This window comes from Pelodiscus sinensis, chromosome W, assembly GCF_052426305.1.
Source record: "Pelodiscus sinensis isolate ZL-2025 chromosome W, ASM5242630v1, whole genome shotgun sequence".
Taxonomy (NCBI): Eukaryota; Metazoa; Chordata; order Testudines; family Trionychidae; genus Pelodiscus; species Pelodiscus sinensis.
Genome location: NC_143084.1, coordinates 8,594,268 through 8,605,446, shown reverse-complemented (window position 1 = coordinate 8,605,446; position 11,179 = coordinate 8,594,268).

The window sequence follows — 11,179 nt, the reverse complement described above, 5'->3', positions numbered from 1 at the left end:
ATAGTTGGGGTTATTTTTCCCAATGTGCATTACTTTACACTTATCCACATTAAATTTCATTTGCCATTTTGTTGCCCAATCACTCAGTTTGGTGAGATCTTTTTGAAGATCTTCACAGTCTGCTTCTGTCTTGACTATCCTAAACAGTTTGGTATCATCTGCAAACTTTACTACCTCACTGCTTACCCCTTTCTCCAGATCATTTATGAATAAGTTGAAAAGGATTGGTCCTAGGACTGACCCTTGGGGGACACCACTAGTTACCCCTCTCCAGTCTGAAAATTTACCATTTATTCCTACCCTTTGTTTCCTGTCTTTTAACCAGTTCTCAATCCAAGAAAGGACCTTCCCTCTTATCCCATGACAACTTAATTTACCTAAGCGCCTTTGGTGAGGGACCTTGTCAAAGGCTTTCTGAAAATCCAAGTATACTATATCTACTGGATCCCCCTTGTCTGCATGTTTGTTAACCCCTTCAAAGAACTCTACGTCTGGCAACCCTAACCCTAACTAAGGAGTTAGTTTGAATTACCGTTTAATTGCCGCATCTAGCCACGGGCAGTTAGTTTGCACTAAGGGGGATTTAAAAATGGCGGCGCCCGGGAACATGCAAATGAAGCCCGGAATATTTAAATCCCAGGCTTCATTTGCAACTCCAGTTGCCCTCATTTGCCTACCTAGCTCGAACTAATGAGCTAGTGTAGACATACCCTAATACAGGGGTTCCCAAACTTTTTGACACGGGGACCAGTAAATCCATTCATGAACTTTTGGAGGACCGGTAATGTTAATTTGCATATTAATTAATCAAATGATGAATATTCAAATACGTTGTTTCTGGTCCTCCCAAAACCCCCAGTGCCAGGTTAGCAAGGCTTTTGATACAGTCACCCACAATATTCTTGCCAGCAAGTTAAGGAATATGGATTGGATAACTGGACTGTAAGATGGATAGAAAGCTGGTTAGACCAGGGTTTCCCAAACTTTTTACTTTAGTTGGAACCTTTTTTTTCCAATACTGCTTTTTGCAGCCCAAAAATATAAACACACAAACTGAGAAAATACCACACACATAACATGTCTGGTATTTTCTCAGTAGGGAAGTTGTATTATTACTAGATGTATCAGTTTGTAGTTTCAAACTGCCTGGCTGGTAAATGTGCTCAGGCTGCATGTGTGTGTCAGCCAGCCAGACAGTTCGCAACTACGCGGCGGGGGGGCAGGGGCGAGACAATAGAATCCCCGGGCCGGACTAGCTCATGCTTTGTGCTTTGCGAGGGGGAAAGGGGAACAGGGGCAGCGTCCCAAGGTCTACGTATGGCTGGGTCAGTCCCACTCCCTGCAGGCCGATTCATTCCTCCCCCCTGCTCCCCCCTGCTCCGCCACTGGCCAGCCACACTGCCCCCAACCCTCTCCCGAGCAGCCAGGTCCCCCCGCTGCCCACATCCAGCCCTCCTTTCGGCAGCCGCTTCTTCTCTCCCCCCCCAATCTTCCCCAGCCAGCTCCCTGCCCCCAACCTCGCACCCCCCGGCAGCCTTGCTTCCACTGGCCCCCCAACCTCCCTAGCCTGCCCCGATTCCCCCATTCAGTTCTGCTTCTGGTGGCCAGCTCTCCCCTCCTCCTCACCCCAGAATCCCCTGGCACCTGCACCTTCCCTTACCCCTGCATCCTCCTGGTGCCTCCCCCTTCCCTCACTGCCCCTGCCCCCTTTGCCCTCTTTTTCCCTGATACCCACCTCCTGCCCCTCTGCCCTCACACATGACTTGCTCCACCCCCACCTCTCTCATGCCCACCATTCCTTTCAAGCCTTCTCCCAGCACCTCCTCCTCCAGCCCCCAATGCCCTTCTCCTCTTGTCTCCTCTCCTCTCCCAGCATCACCGTCCCCCCTCCCACTGACACCGCCCCTCCTGCCCTTTTCCTCGTTGTCTGCACTTGCCCCCCTGGCATTTGTCTCTGTCTCCTGCACCCTGGCCCTTGGTGCCTTCCCCTCCCAAGCCCCTTCTCCTTCCACTCCTCCCCTTCTGCGCAAGCCCATCACCGCTGCCTCTGCCGCTTCCTCCCAAGCCCGTTCCCTACCTTCTGCCTTCCACATTGTGGGGCCGGAGGCCGCCAGAACCAGCGTGGCCCCGCCACGTGCCTCCGAAGACTTTTAAAATCCTGGGCCGTGACATCACGTCACGCCCGGGCGTCCTCCCCGCCCATGTGCAACGCCGCACATGGGCAGCAGCAGGTGGTGAGGAGGAGCCACGCACGGCGGGGACACTCTGGGGGCGGGGTGGAAGGACGCACGGGGCCGGCACGGGGGACCCGGGGCCGGCACGGGGGACCCGGGCCCGCGCCCGGCAGAGCCGGGGGAGAGACCCAGCTCCACATATCGGTGGAGCAGGGCCCCCGGCTCTGTAATTCGCCGGCACTTCTGGGTTCAGGGGCGTGGGGCCCGAATCGGCCTAAGGCCGGTCCTGCCGAAAGCCACCAGCCATGCTGAGGCCTGGTAATTTTTTCCCGTGGCCCGGTACCGGCCCATAGTTTGGGAAACTCTGCCCTAATAGATTAGTAAGACACAATTTCCCTTTACAGAAACCATGTTGACTTTTGCCCAACAAATTATGTTCTTCTACATGCCTCACAATTTTATTCTTTACTATTGTTTCGACTAATTTGCCTGGTACTGACATTAGACTTACTGGTCTGTAATTGCCAGGATCACCTCTAGAGCCCTTTTAAAATATTGGTGTCATGTTAGCTATCTTCCAGTCAGTAGGTACAGAAGCTGATTTAAAGGATAGGTTACAAACCACAGTTAACAGTTCTGCAATTTCCCATTTGAGTTCTTTTAGAACCCTTGGATGAATGCCATCCGGTCCCGGAGATTTGTTAACATTAAGTTTTTCTATTTGTTCCAAAACCTCCTCTAATGACTGTCATGGCTCCTTCCCCACTCTGGCATGATAAATGCAGAAGTGGGGGCCAGCAAGTGTACCCCAAAGCCTTATCTACCAGGCTTTGGTATAAAACTTCCCCCCAAGATCTTAAAACCCTAGATTTTGGGAATAAAACTTCTGCTGCCACCACCCAAATGTTGATAAAGAAATCAGGGGAAAGATCATTTGGGAAATCTTACCCCTAAAACAAAAATCAGGGCACACCATTAACCACTGCCAGGTTAATAAAAAGAAAAGAAAGAACTTTTATTATTACAACAATATTCCGGTTGCAAGTATAATGACTAGAGAGGAAGGTAACAAAATACACTCATGGAGAAACTCCATGGGCCTAGAACTTAGTTACAAAGAAAAGCCAAAACATCTCTTAAGCAGTGCCAGAGAGCAGGTCCCATACCCAACCCTTAAAACAATAAAACCTAACGAAACTGCCTAAACTTTACCCTACTTACAGAAAATGAAGAATGGTGTCTTGGAGAGAGAGAGAGAGACATGCTTGTCCCTCTCTGTAGCTGCAGAGAACTCTCTGGGGGTATGTCTACACTACAAAGTTAGTTCGAACTAACGGACGTTAGTTCGAACTAACTTTAATAGGTGCTACACTAGCGCTCCGCTAGTTCGAATTTGAATCGAACTAGGGGAGCGCTTAGTTCGAACTAGGTAAACCTCATTTTACGAGGACTAACGCCTAGTTCGAACTAGCTAGTTCGAACTAAGGGCTGTGTAGCCCTTTAGTTCGAACTAGTGGGAGGCTAGCCCTTCCCAGGTTCCCCCTGGTGGCCTCTCTGGGCACAACCAGGAAAACTCTTCTCCTCTCCCCCAGCCCCGGGCCCTTAAAGGGGTAGACTCTGGCCAGACGGCACTGGAGTCAGCCAGCCCTGCCAGGAGTCTCTGCCCCGAACCAGTGGCCCCACCATGAGCCAGGCAGCCAGTGGGAGTGACATGTCCCCTGCCCAGTCCCCCAGCACCCAGGGGCCAGCCAGGGGCCGTAGACGGCGCGCGGCCTCCTGGACTAGTGCGGAGGTCATGGACCTCATTGAGGTTTGGGGGCAGGCCCCCAACGTCCATGATCTCCGCACTAGGAGGAGGAATGCGGCCGTCTATGGGCGCATAGCAGCCGCCATGGCCACCAGGGGACACAGGCGCACCCAGGAGCAGGTGCGCATTAAAATTAAAAAGCTGCGCCAGGCGTACGCCAGGGCCACAAGAGGCGGCGCCACTGCAGGGGCTGCCACCTGCCCCTACTTCACTGCCCTCCACCAAGTCTTGGGGGGCAGGGCGGTCCGTGCCAGCCCGGGGGACATTGAGCCGGGACCAGAGGGCCCTGACCTGGGCACACCGGAAGGGTCACCGCCAGCAGCGTCGTCCAGGGAGACTGTACCAGGTAAGTAGTTTGAATTAAGTAGTTCGGGGGGGGAGGTGGCAGGGAGACCAGGGACCGCGCGCGTGGGCCATGCCTTCCACGGATCACGCAGACACCTGTGCACGTGCGAGCACGTGCCATGCCACCCTTGGGCAGGTGGCTCCAGCTGCGTGACACCCAGGGGCCATTGCCCAATAGGCACATGCTTGTGCAAAGAGACGTGACATGCTCCCGACCCCGGGGCAGGACCCAGCAGGATGATTTCCCTTCACATGTCCCCTCTACACGGAGGCAGGGGACATCTCCCCTTTCCCCCCACCGCCCTGGCCACACTATACATGGCACAGGGACATGGGTGCGGTCTTGGGGCAGCTTCCAGTCCCGGGGAGAGCCAGACATCCTGACCATGGCCTCTGTACAAGCACAGCGGCTGTGACGGTGCAGGACATGGTCACCCTCACGTTGCGGAGTTGGGGAGGGGGCTGGGCATCATCCTCTGCGTCCCCAGGGAGAACTGACCCCTTCTCTTCTTTCTCTACAGCTGCACCAGCTGCTCGTGCAGGGCGCACCACCCCGCCTGGGACATGCTCCCGCACCCGCGGCCTGCTCCGGACTGCCAGCACGGAGCAGGAATACTGGGACCAGCACCTTGGGGCCCTGCAAGCCGTGCACCGCACACTACGGTCATGGATGCAGGAAGACCTGCAGGTCCGCCACGAGCTGCTGTCTGAGGTCCGAGGGCTGAGCACCAACCTGCAGCTCCTGCTGCAGAGCATGGTGCCCCGTGCTGATCCTGCACCAGCTGTCCCCCCAACTGCTGTCCCTCCTCCCACTCCTGCTCCCCCTCCCACCTCTCCCTCCTCAACCCCCACAACCTCTTCCTCAATGTCCACACCCCCCACCTCAACCTCCGCACCCTCCACCCCATCGCCCCGGGGACGCCGAGGCCCCCTCCCTCGCTGTACTGGGAGGCGGTCGGCCCGGCGAGACCCCCACCCCTGATCCTTCAGTTTCCCCACCCCCTCCTTTCCCTTGCTTCCCCCTTTCAGCTCCCTCCTCCCAGTTTTCCCCCTCCCCTCTCCCAGCCTCTCTCTTCCCCTCTCCCACCTCCTTTTCCCAGTTTCCCCGAGTTTTGTTAAATAAAGAGAGTTTCTATTTTTGAACACGTGTCCTTTATTTTGTACATCAATAAGAAGGGGGGCTAGGGAAGGGTAAGTGGAAGGAGGTGAGGGAGGAATGGGGCACGAGCCCCCGATGGGGAGGACTGGGCTGGCTCTGCGGGCTTCTGGGGGTGGAAGCTCTCCTGCAGCCCCCCGATTGTCCCCTCTCCCCAGATGGCAGCATGCGGCAAGTGCAGCCGGTCTGATGGCCGAGTGGTGTGATGTGCCCAGTGTGGGTACTTCGGGCACTCCAAGCCAGGACTGGTTTGTAAGCGGGGCACCCCTGAGAACTGTCTGTCCGGGGTGGGGGTCGGGACCCTTTAAGCGCAGCCCTCGGCTAGCCTGAGACAGCATCTCCACGCTCTAAGTCCTCCTCTGATGCCCTGCCAGCACTGCTTCCGGCCATCCTTAAGCCCTGTTCAGAGTCCACTCAATGTGGACTTGCTAGTTCGAATTAGCAAAACGCTAATTCGAACTAGTTTTTTGTTCTAGATGCGTTAGTTCGAACTAGCTTAGTTCGAATTAACTAATTCGAACTAAGTTAGTTCGAACTAGCGCTGTAGTGTAGACGTACCCTGAGAGACAAAAGGACAAAGGAAAAACCCAAATTCCTTTGTCCCAGGTTGAAACTCCCTCCTACATTCCTACTGGTCACTCCACCTGGCTAGGTGTAGTTAACCCCTTAATCCCCAGGCTGCTGGCTAACCCTCATAATCATGACAATGCCACTGCAAGTTTGTGTGCACTGGATTTTAAAAAACCCTCTATGCAATCATGTGAAGTTATACTGACCCCCAGCATGGGTTATGAGGTCAAAACATTAGTGCCATGGCACAGACTGAAAGTAAAAGCGGTAGGCTGATATTCTCTGTGGACCACTCACTTTGGGTATGTCTACACAGCAAAGTTAATTTGAAATAACAGTCGTTATTTCGAATTAGCGGTTTGCATGTATAGATGCTATTAAAGTTAATTCAAAATAGAGGAGCGCTTATTTCAAATTTGGTAAACCTCATTCTACAAGGAATAACGCCAAATTCAAAATAGGGGGCCTCCAGCCCTTCCCAGTTTCTCTTGGTGGCCACTCTGGGCACAACCAGGAAAACTCGTCTCCTCTCCCCCAGCCCAGGGGCCCTTAAAGGGGTAGAGTCTGGCTACTGGGCACGTGCGAGCCAGAGGCCTGCCTGCAGAAAGCCAGCACTGCCAGCCCCGCACCCAGTGGCCCCGTCATGAGCTGGGCAGCCAGTGCCAGCCTGGTGTCCCCTACCTAGTGCCCCACCTCCCAGGGGCCATAGATGGTGTGCGCCCACCTGGACTGGTGCAGAGATCATGGACCTCATTGAGGTTTGGGGGGAGGCCCCCAATGTCCATGATCGCTGCACCAGGTGGAGGAACACGGCCATCTACGGCCGCATAGTGGCCACCATGGCCAGAAAGGACCACAGGAGCAGGTGCATCTCAAAATAAAGGAGCTGCAGCAGGCGTATGCCAGGGCCACCAGGAGCGGTGCAGCAGCAGGGGCTGACACGTGCCCCTACTTCCCTGCCCTCGACCGCATCCTGGGGGGGGCGGGACAGTCTGTGCCACCCCGGGGGGGCAGCAAGCAGGGACCAATGGGCCCTGACCCAGGAGCAGCAGAGTGGCCAGCACGGAGGGTGCCACACCAGCAGGACCCCTGAGTTGTCCCGGCACCAGAGTCAGCAGGGTCATCAGGGGAGGTCACACCAGGTAAGTGCCGGCACTGTCCCCTACCGGGGGGGGGGGGGGGGCAGAGCAGGGAGGGAGAGCAGGGACCGTGCACGTGGGCCATGCCTCCCATGGATCACGCAGCCACCTGTGCATGTGTGGGCATGTGCCATGCCACCCTTGGGCAGGTGGCTGCAGCTGTGTGCACACAGGGGCCATGGTCCGATAGCCACACATGTGTGTGAAGAGACCTGACATGCTCCTGACCCCAGGGCGGGACCCAGCAGAATGCCCACCCTTCACACACACCCTCTACACAGAGGCAGGGGACACCTCCCCCCTGTCCCGGCCACACTATACACGGCACAGGGGCATGGGTGCGGTTTCAGGGCAGCTCCCACTCCTGGGGAGAGCTGGACATCCCGACCATGGCCTCTGTGCAAGCATGTCAGCTCTGACGGTGCAGGGCACGGTCGTCCTCACCTCGCAGGGGGCGCTGGGCATCATCCACTGCGTCCCCAGGGAGAACTTACCACTCCCCTTCTTTCTCCACAGCCGCACGTGCAGGGCGCACCACCCCACCCGGGACATGCTCCCGCACCCTAGGGCTCCTCTGGACCACCAGCACGTGGCAGGAGTACCGGGACCAGCACCTGGGGGCCCTGCGAGCCCTGCACCACACCATCCAGGGCTGGGTGCAGGAGGACCTGCAGCTCTGCTGGCAGCAGCTTGCCCAGGGCTGTGCCATGTGCTCACACCCTGCAGGCCCTGCTGCAGAGCATGCTGCCCCAGCGCCTGCTGCCCCCCCCAGCTACTGTTCCTCCTCCCACTCCTGCCCCCCCTCCCCTCCTCCCCATCCCCCCAGGGAGGCTGAAGCCCCCTCTCCCACGGTGCTAGGAGGCAGTTGGCCCGGCAAGACCCCCCACCCCTGAGCTTCCCCTCCCCATTCTTCCCCTCGCTTCCCCCTTCCAGTTCCCCGCCCCCCAGTTTATTGTACAAAACCTGGTTCATATTTCTGAACACGTCTTTTGTTTGACATCAGGAAGGGGGGCTAGGGAGGGGTAAGTGGAAGGACGTGAGGGAGGAATAGGGCATGAGCCCACGGTGGGGAGGACCAGGGAGGCTCTGAGGGCTCCTCGTGGTGGACGCTCTCCCACAGGGCATCCTGGATCCTGACAGCCCCCCGATGGACCCCCGGATGGCAGCCTGCAGCAAATGCAGCCGGGCTGATAGCAACGACCCCACGGGATACACCGGTGTGCCCAGGGGCAGCTCTGGCTCCATGTGGCCGAGCGCTTTGCTGTCCCTTGTCAAGGTAGACAAGGTAGCAGGGAACCCTGAGAACTGTCTGTCTGGGGTGGGGGTAGGGTCCCTTTAAGCACAGAGCTCAGTTAGTGTGTGGGGCTGTTGCCTGAGGCTAAGTCCTAACCTGATGCCCTCGGTTCAGGGTCCACTCAGTGTGGATGCGCTATTTCGAAATAGCAAAACGCTATTTGAAAATAGATTTTGTGTATAGATGCGTTATTTCGAATTAACTGTTTCGAAATAAGATAATTTGAAATAGCACTGTAGTGTAGACATACCCTATGTGGGGAGTGTGACAGACGCCCCCCCATGATTTATGAAATGGACTTATGGACATAAAGGGTATGTCTACACTAGCCCCCTAGTTCGAACTAGGGAGGCTAACGTAGGTATTCGAAGTTGCAAATCAGGCCCGGGATTTAAATATCCTGCGCTTGATTTGCATCTTCCGGGCCGGTCGCCATTTTTGAAATTTCCAAGTCCGGACTAACTGCCCGCGTCTACACACGGCAGGGACCCGGTAGTTCAAATTAAAGCCCTAAATCGAACTACCTGTTATTCCTCCGTGTCATGAATCGCCCCATGGGGAGGGAGGCCCTGCCCTTTGTCGCGTCCAAGAAAGCTCCCACAAATTCTATCATTTGAGTGGCAACCAGGGTGGATTTGGCCTCGTTCAGTATAAGGCCCAGCCTGAGGAACGTTTCCCTTACGAGAGATATATGGCTGATCACTTGGGAGGGGGAGGAGCCTCTTACGAGCTAATCGTCCAGGTACACATAAACCTGGACCTGCCGTTTCCTCAGGAAAGCAGCCACTACTGCCATGCACTTTGTGAAAACCCTGGGGGCAGTAGAAAGGCCAAAGGGGAGGGCCATAAACTGATAATGGTCGTGAAACACCATAAAGCGGAGGAATCGCCTGTGCGCAGGTGTGATAGAAATGTGAAAGTAGGTGTCTTTGAGATCGAGGGCAGCGTACCAGTCTTCCATGTCTAGGGAAGGAATGATGGAGGCCAGGGTAACCATCTTGAACTTGGATTTCAGTATGAAGGTATTTAGATCCCTTGGGTCCAGGACGAGGTGGAAGCTGCCCTTGGCTTTTGGGACCAGGAAGTAGCGGGAGTAGAAGCCCTTTCCCCTGTGGTCTCAGAGGACCTCCACCACCACCCCCAGGTCAAGAAGCTTCTGTACTTCCATCCTGAGAAGATGCTCGTGAGTGGAGTCCCTGAAGAGGGATGGGGAAGGGGGAGGGGAAGGGGGGGTGGGAGTGGAAGGGGATGAAATATCCCACTCTCCTCTGGTGTCCGAGAGGAGAGTGCCCCCAAGTCCCCCATCAGTCTGCACGTGAGAGACTAGGGCATGACGCGTGACCTTCCGCATCTTCAGAGTCGGTGCACAGACCTGTGCAGGCACGTGCCCCCCCGGCACCAGAAGCTCCTTGCCTTGGCCACCATTAAAGTCCACCTGGCAACCATTTCCGCATTTCAGTCGCCCATCCAAGGCCATTCGGTGTTCTCCCATGACATCACCTCTCGGTTCCTGAGAGGCCTGGAATGGCTCTACCCCCAGGTCAGAGACCTTCTCCCACAGTGGGACCTGAACCTGGTCTTGACACGGCTCACAGGTCCTCTTCTCGAGCCCCTGACCACATGCCTGCTGTTGCTGCTCTCCTTCAAAGGTAGCCTTCCTGATCGCCATCACCTTGGCTAGATGAGTGTTGGAGCTCCAGGCACTGACGTTGGAACCACCGTATACCCAGTTCAAGGATAAGGTCTAGCTGCAACCTCATCTGGCCTTCCATGTGGACCAGGACATTTTTCTGCTGGTCTTCTACCCCAAGCCTCATGCAAACAATGAGGAAATGTGCCTCCATGTGTTGGATGTGCGTTGGGCGCTGGCCTTTTACCTGGAGACGACATGTGCCCTTTCGCAGTTCCACGCAGCTGTCTATGGCCTATGCAGAATGCAGGAGGAGTTCTCTCATTCCCTTCCAACGGCTGTCCAAATGCATTACTTCCTGCATCTGCACGTGCTATGAGTTGGCAGGGGCCCGACCACCAGAGTTGATTAGGGCCCACTCCACTAGGGCTCAGGCTTCCTCGCGAGCTTACCTTGTGCATGTCCCGATTCAGGACATCGGTAGGGCGGCAACATGGTCGTCGGTCTATATATTCACGTCTCATTATACCATCACACAGCAGGCCAGGGAGAATGACGTGTTCGGCAGGGCTGTATTGCAGTATGCATTCTTATAACTCCTATCTACCTCTTCAGAGGCTTCTTACAGTCACCTATGTTGAATGGACATGAGCAAGCACTCGAAGAAGAGAAGACAGTTACCTGTTCTGTAGGTGGTGTTCTTCAGGATCTGTTGCTCATGTCCATTCAACCTCCCACCCTCTTCCCCTCTGTTGGAGTTCCAGCAAGAAAGAACTGAGGAGAGAGGGGCCGGGGTGCCCTATATAGTGTGGTGTGCATGCACCACTCCAGGGGGCGCTGGGGACCCCAGTCCCTATGGGTACTGCTCAGGGAAAAAACTTCTAGCACCGGTGCATGTGGCAGACACACACACCTATATTGAATGAATATGAGCCACACATCTCAAAGAGCATCCAGTTACAGAACAGGTAACTGTCTTTTCTCAAGCATGTGATAAAAATATTAACTCTTTATAATACAGTATTGCTTTAACAGATGGAAAAAGCTATTTTTCCAAAATTTAC